The 15,000-nt window shown below is 48.1% G+C and overlaps 1 protein-coding gene across 1 annotated transcript in view; it reads left to right on the top strand.

Moving 5' to 3' along the window:
• Positions 1-15,000, top strand: part of cacna1bb (calcium channel, voltage-dependent, N type, alpha 1B subunit, b) — a gene marked incomplete at its 3' end in the record, with an annotated part of 103,149 nt that overhangs the window by 17,910 nt on the left and 70,239 nt on the right. The gene's annotated exons all lie outside the window — the stretch shown is intronic.

A 15,000-nucleotide genomic window follows, 5' to 3' on the forward strand; every position in this document is an offset into this window, starting at 1 on the left:
ATTTTTAATTTGTCCCCGTCATGCTGAAATTGAAAAGACCCCCAACCTCCCAATGGGTCTATTTCAAAGCGTTTAAACAGCCGAAAGAGACACAATTATGTGTTTATAACGTTGCTTTTTGTTGAATGAATAACATTAGTGTGGTGTGTGAGTGTGTGTGCGTCTTGTGTTGGAGGGGGGGGGCGGGGTTATAATTAGAACAAATCACCATGAAATGTAGTAAAAAAGTGTGTTGAGTTGTCACAATACAATAGGTGAACCAACGTGTGTGTGTGTGTGCGCATGTGTGAGCGCGTACTTCTGTGTGTGTGTGTGTGTGTGTGTGTGTGTGTGTGTGTGTGTGTGTGTGTGTGTGTGTGTGTGTGTGTGTGTGTGTGTGTGTGTGTGTGTGTGTGTGTGTGTGTGTGTGTGTGTGTGTGTGTGTTTTTGGGTGTGGGGTGTGTATGCGTGCGCACATGTGAGTGCGTGTACTTACCTGTGTGGAAGTGTGTGTGTGTGTGTGCATGCGTTTGCGTGTGTGTGTGTGTGTGTGTGTGTGTGTGCGTCAACTCCATCCGATTGCAGGCCGGATCTGTCAGACGCCGTTGGCGCGTGTCGGCGTTGATGCATGTCAGTCGTGTTCCTGCAATGTTCCCGTTTTCACCATCACGGACACGCTCAGCCATTTTGTTCCCCGTCCTCAGCCACCAGCTCTTACCTAACCACCCCGAACACCCACAGTCTCCTCCTCCTCCGGTCCTCCTCGGCGCTCCTAATATTGCACAGATGGTTTCTGTAGAGGCGGAGGCACTAGTCATTAGTTCTGTGTTCTGCGCGAGCAGGAGGGGAAACCCGCTGTGTCCAGGGAGATTCTAGTGTGCAAGCTATCGTTGCTGGTTTTCTTTAGGATGGTTTTAACAGTGGGGACACTGGGAAAACGCATGCTTTTTTCTGCCTTCCCATCTTCGTACATACCAAAGTTGTTTCCAACCTTACTCTGTGCATTTTTTTTTTCCTGTTCAAGCACTTGTCGGCCAACGTCACTATCAACCGTCCCTGGAACGATTCATACCGTCTTTGGGGAATAGCGCTCATTTCACGGCAGCGAGAGGATACGGTTATTAATGTTGAAAATCAACTGTGATGAATCCAACGGCGATATGGACACACACCCCATAATCATATTCTCAAGCGCACCATTTTCTCAAGAGGGTTGAAAAACACGCTCTGACAGGTAGCGTCAGAGTGCGTGATAAACAGTCGTCATAGGAGTCCTAATGGAAACGAGCAGAGCTCCAGAACCCACTGTTTACCTACGTCTGTAGCAGCGACAATCAGCTCCTAACCAGCGCTTGTGTGTATTTCTTACCTACCCAGTCGCACGTCATCGATCCAGGCCACCGTCTGAGAGATCTCGTTGTTTCCCCCGCGTTTGAATCAGGTTGACTTTCATCACAACCACTCAAAGCTTTTGCATCGGGCATAAAGAGCGGCGGCGACGCGGCTGCATTTACACTACAAACAGACGCTGAGTGCGTTTTATAAATGGGCTCTCGGGGCCTCCCACGTCTTGTCGGACACAACGCGCCACGCCATGTCTGAGAGCGACTTCTGAAGCCGGTGTTTCTGTTGCCCAGCGGCTGGCCCGAAGCCCCACAGCCGGCCGAAACACGGAGTCGTTCAGTCAGTCTGCCTCCGACGCTTTTGCCCACAGCCCCCTTACTCTGGTGAGGTTGAGCTGAAGTAAAGAACGCAGTCAATTTAGGAGATTCTAATTGCTTCGCAAGAAGGATTAGGACAACTGGATGGAGTTTACGGAGTCATAACGTAACAAGCGGTTAGTGTTTGTATTTAGTGCGTGAGGCTACGTTCAAGCGCACAGTTACTGTATGTTTATTACGACCCCGCCCCGCCCCGCCCCTTCCTGCCTTGTTGCTTTTTGTTTCAGGCCTTGGTTTTTGTTTCCTCAAATAGATTGAGAAATAGTAACACTTATAGGGCTCATGATCCAGAAAGAACGCCGCTCCCACGTCTACTTGTCTTTACCGGCCAGTCATTGCCTCCAATGTAAGAAAAGGTGCCGCACACTTCGAGTTCCAATTGTATGAATCTATAATCGGTGATAACGTTTCGGCCTACAAAGGCCCTCCCCAGATCACACCAGTCATTGCCTCCAAACATGGCGGCGACTTTGCGGCGTGGCAGCGGCGGGTGGGAGAACTCAATGCGATGCGGCATCGATGTACTTTGGTATATGAGGGCTGTCGCCCTGCCAGCTCCTTCTCTCTGCGGGCGCTCAGCCGGCAGCCACGCTGGGCCACATGTCCGTCCTCCTCTGTGCATTATGCTCCTACTCCTGATTTGGTTTGTCCTTGTTTTAACCCCCCCGCCCCCCCCCCCCCCCCCCAGTTCATTCATACGCCCATGCCACCACAGACTGACTTTCTGATTTTCACACCAAATGAATAGCTTGATTTACAAATAAATACTTTCCGTTTCCGTTTATTAAGTACGTGTGATTCCTCGTGGTTTGGTTTGTCACAACCCGCAGCCAGGTTGTAACAATACGCGGTGAGATCTATATTCAAAAAGAAGAAAATTCATGAATACATTTCTCTGCGTGGATAGAGTGCATATGACAGTGTGAGTGCATAGTGGGAATCGTAACAAGGTAGGATGAGACGAGACGGCCACAGTGCTACTACACTCAGACCGTCCTGGGTTCAGAACCGCTCTCTCTTAGACTGAGCAGCCAATTGCGTACAGAGTCAGTTGAACTAGGCCCCGTTGATCACGCCTTGTGCTGAGAGAAAACGACAGCAGCCTCCCCAGACCCAACAATGCAATCTACGATTGAGCTTGAGTCTGGCAATAGCCAGGCTGGGTCTCTCTCTCTCTTTGTGTTGAATGTTGAATAAGCTCCTGCTGTCCACCTACAGGGTTCCTCTGAGCATTCTGATTGGTTCCAGTCCTTGTTGGGGTTGCTCAGCCCCCAGGGCAAACACAGGTCCATTGAACTGCACCAGAGAGCTTGTAAGCTGTCTCGACGCACTGGGCATGCTCCTCACTAGCGTGGCTAACCCGTTAGCCCCTAGACTGAGGTCAGAGTGGTGGGTCGTTACTTACTGAGCTTGGCCCAATAGTAGATCGGGACACGGATAACGAGGCGGGCCTGTTGGGTGTCCTCGCCCAACCAATCATCTGCTGAGCTCTGTGGTTAAGCCCCAGCATTCAATACTGAAAAGTTAAAGGGGACATACGTGTTAGTATACCACCAGGTGGGAGTGTGATCAGCCATTACAAGCCGCATTTTCAAAAACGGCTCGTAACAGCTCATCACACTCACACCTGGTGGTGTACTACGTCCCCTTTAAGGGTGGCAACCACTCGTCCTGTGTGATTGACAGACATCGGCAGTTTTGCATTTCAACAAATACTAGCGGAGGAAATACATGGGACGGTTGACGCGGCGTGACACCTCTGTGGCAAGAACGCCCACAGCCGACCACGTCCCCGATCCGCTGAAGGCGCTACACGGAATACGGAAGCCTGGCGCGCGCAGTCTTGTGTTTGTGCGGCTGGTCTCTTTCTCTAGGTGTGGCTGAGCAGCCCTCAAAACCGGAACCCACCCCAGAGAACTCTTGAATGAATGACCTCACAGTGCCGCGCTGATGTGACGCAGCATGGCAACACAATGGATGGTTTTTACGCTGCACGTAATGAATAAATAAATCCAATCAGTGGTCATCCGTGGTTGTGTGGTGAAAGCCATCACCAGTTAATTCATTCAGTAGGAGTTAATATAGCCCTGCACTTCCACACCCGGCATCGCAAACTGCATTTTCATTCGAGCAAAGCTCAGTATGCACACAGTGATCCTCTGTGTGGAAAAAAAAAAAGTTTGGCCAGAATCACTTTAAGAATGATTTTGTTCCCGGGTGATGTCAAGAGCTTCTGTGATTTCATTGCAGTTTGACGTCATGAGATAGTATGATGAGTATTTCCGTTCCAATTATCTCATGATAGGATGTTGCACAACCATATTATTCTGGCCTTCCCTCCTACCCCCCCCCCCCTTCTCCTCCTCCACCTCCTTCTTCTCCTCCTCCTCTTCCCCCTTCTCATTCTCCTCCTTCATCTCCCCCCTACCCGTTTTCACTCCTCCTTCTCCCCCTCTTCCCCCCTCCTCCCCCTCCTCCTCCACCTCCTCCTCATCCGCCCTCCTCCTCCTCCCCCCCTCCCCCCCCCCCCTCTTCCTCCCCCTCCTCCTCCCCCTCCTTCTCCTCCTCCCCCTCCTCTGCCCCTCCTCCTCCTCCACCTCCTCCTCATCCCCCCACTCCTCCTCTTCCCACCCTCCCCCCCTCCTCCCTCCTCCCCCTCCTCCTTCTCCCCCCCCCCCCCCCCCCACCTCCTCTCTGTGTGAGACAAAGCTCCGCAGGGTCTCCTGAATAACCTCCTCATTACAACACTGACACGGTTCGTTAGAATTGTCACATTATGGCAGATTTGCTAGTAGCCACAGGCCTCTGTGTGTAGATATAGCTTCTATATACAGTTTGTTTATCTATACTTTTGTTAATATTGACAATAGTACAATTACGGCACGTATTTAACTAATTTTACAAGCCAACCTGTTACAACAATATCATGATATGTGTGGTACTGTTGGATTGCATGGTCAGTGTAGTTGATATGGTTATTTATTTGAATACATGTATCGTTGGTGCGCATGGTTTATGGTTTCTATCGAAGGGAAAACCTCTGCCTTAACCCTGAGGCAGAGCTGTCACACATTATTTCTGGTAGCGTTATCGTAGCATGGGTGCTACTGCTATCTTTATTTAGCATCTGTGTTCTTTTGCAGCATCTTTTCATGGCGGTTTCTGGGCTTACAAGGCGTCATAGGGGGTGATGAATCTGGGACACTTCACGTGCACTTTAATTTTCCACTGTGTAGGAAGCAGCTGGTTTTGATCGAGTGAATGTTGTACAGGGACCTGGGCCGGTCTGGTTTTTTTTGTTTACCGGACTGGTAAAAAAAACTATTTTGGCACCTAGGATTGACTCCCCCACCACTGTCACAAAGAGAGTGACAAGGAAAATCTAATTCAGCCGGTGGAGGCAGCATACCTGAGATCTCTACATGTCCCCTGGGACTCCGTCACTCCCGGTGACGGGCCGGCTGTCAGCCCTCCTTCCAGCTCTGCTCTGGCTCCGCTGATGCACGCGCTGCGACCCATGACACTGGTCCTGTTGACACTGGAGTTCCAGCGCTGCTCGTCCCACGACATACTCCCAAATAGTCCCACTCTGCCATTTACTGATCCTTAACAAGTAGTCTCGTACGCATGATCTAGGGGGAAAACCGTGGTCTGCAACATCCCCTCTTTTTCCTGCAGAACCGTCACGGAAAATAGTGGCCCCCTGACGTGATTGGTCCTGGATTTGCGTTCTCTGTTTGGAAAAAATGACTTACATTTTCCTACTTCTCCGTGAATGTTCAATGGAAACAGGGTGGATGTTGCAGGCTGCACGTTTTTTTACAACATGCGTATGAAGCAGTACTCGCATATGTTGATGGTCGAAGTAAAATAAGGTAAGAAAGTAAATCACTGAGTGTGACTCTCCTCTGCCCCCAAATGATATATTATTGGTTATTCACACGACTGTTTAACACTTGATCAGTTCAAGTAAGAGTAATTCCCCCAGCAAGGTACGGAGAAGAGGTGTATATATATATATATTTCATTTATTAGAGATTCCTTGACCTCTGCAAAACGTAACGGCTCCTGGTTTGACTGGCACCCGCCTAGATAACGTTTCCCCAGCTCTGACCTACCTCACAACTCGGACAACTGACACGTTGTGACATTTTCTTGGTTAAATGCTAACAAAAATCGACTTTTTAGATACAGTTGACCAATTGCGTGGGTCATTGAACCACATATTAAAAAGATACAGGCTACGGTGTAGCAAGGAGACAAAAAGCATTATGCTTAGGAGCTATGCTAGGCTAGCTTAGCACTACGCCAACTCATAACCCGCTGATGTCAGAATATTCACAACAGACGCCCACACACAGCAAGAAAATCAATCATTTTCTTGCTGTTGTTGCAACCAAAAAGAATAGCACCCAGCCGTAATCTTAAGATAAAAATATACAGTTGCTCATTATACTTGTTTACTCTGTGACATGAGCTGTCAGTCAAGAACTGAAGGAATGCTCTTTATGGCTGAAATGCTTGGGTTTGTGTGCAGTTAATGTGTGCGTATGTGTATGTGTGTGTTTCTACATGCGCTTGAGTGTGTGTGTGTGTGTGTGTACCTGTAGGTGCGCTTGTGTATGGTGTGTGTGTGTACCTGTAGGTGCGCGTGTGTGTGTCTGTGTGTCTGTGTGTTAGTGTGTACCTGTGTGTGTGTGTGTGTACCTGTAGGTGCGCTTGTGTATGGTGTGTGTGTGTGTACCTGTGTGTGTGTGTGTGTGTGCCTGTAGGTGCGCTTGTGTATGATGTGTGTGTGAGTGTGTACCTGTGTGTGTGTGTGTGTGTGTGTGTGGGGGGTGTGTGTGTGTGTGTGTGTGTGTGTGTGTGGGGGGGGTGTGTGTGTGTGTGTGTACCTGTAGGTGCGCTTGTGTATGGTGTGTGTGTGTGTGTGTGTGAGTGTGTACCTCTGTGTGTGTGTGTGTGTGTGTGTGTGTGTGTATGTTGTGTGTGTACCTGTAGGTGCGCTTGTGTATGGTGTGTGTGTGTGTGTGTGTGTGTGTGTGTGTTCAGCTCTACCCTGAGCACACTATCACCAGGCCCTCTCAGCAGCAGGCCTGGTGTGTGCTATGAGGGCAGGAGACACAGGGCTGACTAAAAGGCGTTTCATCTGTGTGGACAGAGCAGCAGGTGAAGCTGGAGACAGAGGGACGGATTCATCTGGAATGTGACTGTGTTGTACCGTCTGGTCAATAAGGTTCTTACTAGTGATCGGCCGATATTTGCGTTTTGTTTTGACATCGGCATTGCTGATTTTCTTTTCCCGGCATGATTTACAGACAGGTCGATAAATGTTCCTTTTTTAGATTGAGACTTGTAACATTTGTTATCATCGTCGTGTCATTTTTATGATGTAAATCGAGGGAGCAAAAGCAGTATCGCCTCCAAATATCGGCTCAGGAAAATCGGTATCGGCGTATCGGTCATCGGCTGTAAGGCTGATGAAAAGAAATCGGTATCGGTATCGGCCGTAAAAAAAATCCATATGGGTCGATCCCTAGATCGTACCGTTCACATCCGGCCGTACGCTGCTCTCAGGGAGCCCCCCCCCCCCCCACCAGCGCCTCTGACCTGTTTATGAGTCTCATTTAAGGTGTGTGTGTGTGTGTGTGTGTGTGTGTGTGTGTGTTCGCACATGGGGTATCCCACATGCCACATGGTTATAGCCAGGTGTGTGTGTGCGTGTGTGTGTGTGGGGGGGCGTGTGTGTGTGTGTGTGTCTGTAATGGCGTGCAGCACTAGCAGCCGTAAGGAGTTCATTAGAACCTCCTTCTGTCATCAGGGGCATTGTGGGAAACGCATGCTCCTCCGACTCCAACGCAGCTGTCCACTCTGATCACATGATCCCAGGACTACACTCTCTCTCTCTCTCTCTCTCTCTCTCTCTCTGTCTCTCTCTGTCTCTCTCTCTCTCTCTCTCTCTCTCTCTCTCTCTGTCTCTCTCTCTCTCTCTCTCTCTCTCTCCCTCTCCCTCTCCCTCTCTCTTTATCTTTATTTATTACATCTCTCCCTTCATCTAGCCCTCTCTCTCGTCTCATGTATCTCTATTATTTTCATGATTTCTTTCACTTACTAGTACTTATCCTAAACGTGTTTAAATATAAGGCTTTGCTTTCAGGCTGATCGTTTCTGGAAGCTGAATATTGTTCTGTAACTTTGGGTTTCTCTTCATACTCAGGGTCATCTGAATGGGGTTGTACACCACTGTGTACACTACTAGTAATAGTAGTATTCGTAGTAGTGATGGTGGTAGTGTCAGTAATCGTCGTAGTCCAATTCCTACCAGACAATATGTTGTACGTTTGAATACCCCATAGCCACGGTCTACCTGCAGGCCCCGTTGTGCAAGATGTCCTCACCCTGCCTGTTCATTAATGAAATGGATCAAAAAATAACAAACACAACAGTGGATAAATGTGTTAAAGTGTCAAAATGGCTAAATATTGTGGCACATTTAGTATTAACAGTTGTTCGTGTGCGTTGCTGCACTCACGGTGTGATATGGCAAAGCCCTGGCACAGGGGCGGCGGTGCGTAGTGGTCCGGGTGTTTGCAGATGAAAGGTTCCGGGTTAAAGACGCCTAACCTCTCGCTGCTTCTTAACGGCGTCCAACTCAACATTCACTCGAGGTCTGCCTCTCATAAAAGCACGGTGAATGTAGTAGGGCACAGGTCCTCCGGCAACACAAAGCCAGCCTGAAAGGACGTTGTGGAACAACAGTTGTCTCTGCGATGCGGAGCCGCAGCGGTAGCGTTCTATATATATATATATACACCCTCCCCAAAGGTCATCCATTAGCCTTCCCTCAGGCTCCGCCCCTGCCCGGAGGAGACCAACTGTCTGGGGATGAGTGACAGGTGCTTTGATCTTTACCTTCACCACCTGCTCCGCCGTGTCCCGGTCCCGCAGGTGTAACGTGTAACCATGGCAACCGCCTCACCCCCTCCCAGCTCCGCGCTCGTTCTGCCGAGAAAAACGTTTCCTTTTTTCCTCTCACCGCCCTCCGCGGGGGTTGGGTCACTCCATCCTCCGCCCCTCCTCTCCTCTCCTCTCCTCTCCTCTCCTCTCTGCCGGGAATCCCGGGCGCTCCACCCTCAGACGAAACGGTACTGGGTTTGATCCCCGATGTCCACAGCCTACCTCTTACTCTTCTAGAGCAAAGATGTATCTGAGCGCCCGCCTCTTTGGATAAAAGCGTCTGCTAAATTGCTAAATGCAAATCTATGCGGTGCACAGTGAAGGTGTGCCTCGTGTGCTTCTTTCATTATTGTTTCCTGGTTGCAGGAGGCGTGTAAACTGTCTCCTCCTAACTCTCCTCCAACCAACAGCTGAGCTAAGCTCCGTCCCGCAGTGCGCTGACGGTAATCTTCTGGGGTCCTGCTCCGCCTGGCAGCCCCACGCGCTGAATTAAATCAGCCTCACACCATCACTCATGGCTTATCTCCCGGGAGTCGCTAACCAAAGCCAACTGCATCTCGCCGCTTTTTTTTCTTCACTTCTCCTTCTCCTTCTCCTTCTTCTCCTTCTTCACTCCTTCTCCCAGTCACGATGTACAAAATGCTCTGTGGACGGGCAGATCCTCTCTGGGGCGTCGCCCCGGCCTGTCTCCGGCCTGAGGGCATTTTTGTTCCACCGCTCGAGGAACAAAAGCCAGGCCCTCTGTTACTGCCTCGACCCCTTCACACCGCTGCCAGCCGGGGGGTCTCTGTGAGCCTCGGTCCAGTGGACCGCGCTGGTCCGGACCTCAGACGGTTTGTCGGAGGTTCTTCTGGTTGGTGGGTCGTTCTCTGGGGATCTCGGGGAAACGAGAGGAAGAGAGGGAGCGTTGACCTGTAGTGGAGGTCAACCTCATTCCTCAGGTTTGTGCGTGGAGGGAATGTTTTTTTGGACTATTCCAATTTTTTTTTGCAGTGTAATACTTTTGTCCAGTTTTTGTAAAGTTTCACAGACTTGAGGTCACAATAAAATATTTTAGGGTATTTTAAAGTACCGGTAAGGAGCAAGACGCCTGCTTGTCCAATGTTTTAAGGCTGGTGAGAGATACCCCATAATCCGTAGATTCTATAAAATACAAGTTCTAATATAATATTTAATATATATATATATATATAAACTCTTTATTAGACCATGCTGGAAAAGAGGGACCTATATTAAATCAAAGGGTCTGCTCCATAAAGAGAGACTCATAAAACTCCAGATGGAAAGGTATAGACCAGTCGGAGGCTGGCAGATTGAAACGTGTTAAGTGATAGGATGATCATGTTTTAATACGAGGCACCGGGCCAGCGGGCGGACGCAGAACGCCGTATAAACAGAGCAGGGCACCGCGGTGGAGGCGTTCAGGTGTCGTTGCTGTGAGACACGCCGGCATGTGGACCGACATTAGGGAAGGTAGGCCACTCACCATCTGGCTGCTCTTCAGATAATCAACTCATAAGCTGGCCCACACACACACACACACACACACACACAGATAGCTGGGGAGCAACTAGCGCTACACACATACACGCACGCACGCACGCACACACGCACGCACGCAGAGACACGGACGCCTGCAGCTAAAAACCAATTGGATGTTAGAACACAGATTGCTAGAATATACAGAAGACATGGAACATGTTGAGTGATAGAATTGGAACATATAGAATGAAACAACATATAGAACATAGAATTGTAATTAATGCATGCTTTGGACACATGCATACATATGGAACTTATAGAACCCTTTATAACACATCGACCATATTTACCACTTAGTGCCCTATAGAAGACTTAGAACTCATATACGCTATAACTGTTCATATAGAACACAGGATCATATATATATATATGTGTGTGTATATATATATATATATATATATATATGTGTGTATATATATACGTATATGTATGTATATATATATATATATGTGTATATACGTATATATATTAGGGCTGGGCAACAATTAAAAGTTTTAATTGCAATTTATCACACTTTTTTTTTTCTATTTTAAATCCACTCCAATTGAAATAAAAATGGGATAATCAAATGGAATGACACATTATCATTCATACCAAATGTACTTAATAAGCAAAAACTAGACCAAGTGATTTTAAGAGATTTTTTTTCCACTAAGTGGAACTAAAAACAAAAATTTGTTCTGACATGAATGTTGACTTTCTGTGCGCAAAACCTTTCAAAATCAAAGTGGAAACAAATAAAGAGGCTGTGCGCTAATGCGTCAATTTGTATTAATCGCGTTAAAATAAGATTGCGTTAACATGTAATTAACGAGTTAACTTGCCCAGCCCTAATATATATATATATATATGAACGTAGCACGGTGGAACAACTCACAGACAGAGAGACAGACTGTATGAAACATGAGACAGGGCGTCAGTGTGTCTTTCTGCGCTGTGTCTCGCGGGGCCCACATGCCCTTCCTCTTACAGAAACGTGTGAAAGCCCCCCATCAGGGCCCGGGGCCCCACAGCTGGGCTGGGCCCACGGTAATTACACTACATCCCTCCGTCTTGTTCAACCCATTTTCTTCTCTCTCGCTCCTCTCTCTGTGACTCTCTCTGTCTCTCTGGGGCTCTCTCTTTCTCTCTCTCTCTCTCTCTCTCTCTCTCTCTCTCTCTGCTCTCTGCTCTTGCTCTCTATCTCTTTCGCTCTCTCTCGCTCTCTCTCGCTCTCCTCTCTCTATCCTCTCTGCCCTTGCTCTCTATCTCTTTCACGCTCTCTCTCTCTCTCTCTCTCTCTCTCTCTCTCTCTCTCTCTCTCTCTCTCTCTCTCCCTCTATCATTCTCACACACACTATCGCCGCCTCTCCATTTGTCTGCTTCCCCTGCCTTCACAGAGCCGACGTCTCCCGTCGGTCGGCTGTGAATTGTTTTGAGGCCGTTGGAGTGACAGGCTGATTTCCTCTGTGAGGTTCTTTTCTCTGTAATATCGTCCCCCTGTTGTGGTCTCCCTGGTGGTTCAGACTCAACACTCGACTGTGTTCTTCCGGTTGTGCGCGGCCGGCCCCAGGGACTGGTGCCGTTGTTCCAACCGTCCCCAGCTCTTTGATACAGATCGTTTTGTTGCTTTGGATTCAGGTTCTCATTTGACATGGATGTGTATTTTTAATCTGGGTACTGGTGTTTTATTTTCAGTCTGCCGTGAATTTGAATGTGTTTGTTCATCCATGTTTTGTTTTTGACCTAATGTGTGCTGCCGTTCGATTTCCTATCAATCCATTCATCAATCTGTCTTTCTTTTCATTTCTATATGTGCCTCGATGCCGTATCTATCCATCCATCTATTTAGTACTATTGTTTTTCTACAGTTTAAGACAGTAGACTGTGATTACCATCTCATCTAATCCAGTTTGTGATTCAACTGAAGGGGGATTCTCCGATTCATCAATCCTTTGTTTTTAAATTTTGGCAGATTTCTTGCTAATTTGATGATGTCTATTTGGATTTCAGATGTTATTGTATTTCGTTCTCGCCACCGATGGCTTTGGGTCCATGTGTGAGTCATCTGTGTGTGTGTGTGTGTGTGTGTGTGTGTGTGTGTGTGCGTGTGCGTGGCTTCCTGTCTGTCTCCCCTGGTCGTGTGCGGTTAGGTTCCATGTGTGCTTAAGGGCAGCGTGGCCGTGGCTCTATTTATAATCCACTGATAGCGTCTGAGTCACGGGATGAGGAGATATATCTGTTGGAGCTCAGGGGGGAAATGGCTGCTTGAGAGTGTGTGTGTGTGTGTGTGTGTGTGTGTGTAAATAGGTGTGCAAGTGCGTGTGTTGCCTGTCTTTGAGGTTTTATATGCACACCTGTGTGCACCTGTGTGTTCATCAAAACATGTTCCTGTGTGTGTGTGTGTGTGTGTGTGTGTGTGTGTGTGTGTGTGTGTGTGTGTGTGTGTGTGTGTGTGTGTGTGTGTGTGTGTGTGTGTGTGTGTGTGTGTGTGTGTGTGTGCGTGTGTGAATTTGTTTGCGTGTCTGTGTTTGTGTGTGTATATTTTCATGTGTGCCATTCCCCTAAAACAGACTAGAGAACAAAACAAACAAACAGCAACATGAGGCTAACATTAATCTATGGGCTACTATGTGTGTGATGAAATACCCCATGCTGGGAGGAGGCGGGGGGGGGGGGGGGGGGGGCGTGATTATTGTGGAATTCTCATTCAGTGCCTCCCCACACAGCACATTTGGGGAAATAATCTAATTGCGATTATTTTGACCAATATTGCGATTTAATATGCGATTTTTAAAAAAATGTATTAAGTTCCTTATGTCTCTCTGTCTTCATATTTCTTCTTTAGTCTATGAACAGGCAAGTGCCTCTCCTACTGCTACCAGGTGTTATTTACTTCAAAAGCATTAAATCATTCTTCAGTATGACCAACACAACATTGGAAGCAGTCAACATATACATATAGTTGTTTTTTTGTTGTTGTTGTTGTTTTTTAATCGCAGCCTTTGTGATTTGCATTTCGCGTTCTGGTACATTGCGATTTTCGTTTTGAACGCGATGAATCGTTCGGCCCTACTTTGGATCCAAGCTGGCCGCTAGGTGACGATAAGGCCCGGGGGAGCGGGGAGCGGGGAGATGAGATGCCAGTGTGGTGGTGCCTGGTGACTGCTTGCTGATAGCATCGCCTCACACCACATTTCCTGTGTGGCAGTCTGGCGCCAGCACGGACGCATTGTGGGAATGATAAAGGGATATTAAAACCCCAAGCACCGCTGGCCTCCGTCTCACTGTCTCACAGTCTGATTGCCTGTCTGTCTGTCTGTCTGTCTGTCTGTCTGTCTGTCTGTCTGTCTGTCTGTCTGTCTGGCTGGCTGGCTGGCTGTCTGTATGTGCGACACAGTTACCCTTATTTTACCCTTGCTTATTCTTAGGCCGACACACACGGCATGAACATGCATGCACACACACACACACTCACAAACACACAGGCCTTTGCATACAAATACAGACACGCACGCACACACACACACACACACACACACACACACACACACACACACACACACTTATATATACACACATGCACTATCTATAACAACAAAGGAATGCACAAAACACCACACAGACACAGACATGCACAGAAGGACACACGCACACGCACACACGCACCAAACTGCTCACACAGTTTGTTTGTGATGGATGGATGGTTTATTTTGTTGTCTGGATATGCAGATGATGGATAGACGGACGGAACAAACATGTTCTACACACACATTTGTATGAAGAAGGCTGTTGCCGGGCTCTTCATGAATCTCATTCAAACTGTACGTTGTATCCCCGGTCTTGCGGACTGCCACTGCCTTCAGCGGGTCAGCTCAGAAGGCAGTGTGTCCGTCCGCCCCTCCGCGGTGCGTGGTGGTGGACGACCACAACGAGGACAACGAGTGATTTACTGACGTTAGAGCCGTATACAGCCGAGCCGGCGTGATGCATGGGGCTGTATATCCTCCCATTGGCTGTGGATGTATGTGCAGCAGACAGATGGCTGCACATGTAGCGCTGTGTCGCCAGCCATCAGCCGGACACATGCACTCAGCACACACAGCACACCGCCGCCCGGGATACATGCATTATATGGAGCGATGCATTGCTGTGATTCATCGCTCTCTCTCTCTCTCTCGCTCTCTCTCTCTCTTGCACGTGCTCTTTCGCTCTCGCCGGCTCATTTCTGCATGACCACCACAGACTAATAAAGCAGAACAACACACTCACACCCACACGCACATGCACACGCATGCACGCACACTAATGTTGTTACCACAATGTAGACATTGGTGAACTGTGTTTGAACTTCACTGTTTTGGTACAACGTCGTCTCCTGCTGCTACTACTGCTACCACTATGACTTCCAATGACTATTATTGTCGTCATAATTATTGTCATAATTAGAGTAATTGTCAAAACGACATTATAATGGAAAGTCTGTCCATCTGTTTGTCAGGGTAAGTCACAACATTATGAACAATTTAGCCGTAAATATCTGTTTTCCTCACTTAAACCTTACAGGTGAGGCTTTCTTTCACGCGCACACACACACACACACACACAATGTAGTTCATGGACAGGGTTTAGTGTAGTATGCACTGTGAGAGGGCGAGGGTGCAGCGGTTACATTCCATTCTCCCCGGTTGCCGTGACAACCGATTCCTGTGACATTACTTAGCGGTGACGCCGCCTCAACCTAGGTGTCTTTTAAAAAAAAATGTTACTTTATTTCAGGGAGAGTCAAACGAGTTTGTCAGAGACATTTCTGGCAATCTTT

Source organism: Micromesistius poutassou, assembly GCF_964030765.1.
Source record: "Micromesistius poutassou genome assembly, chromosome: 18".
NCBI classification, from domain to species: Eukaryota; Metazoa; Chordata; class Actinopteri; order Gadiformes; family Gadidae; genus Micromesistius; species Micromesistius poutassou.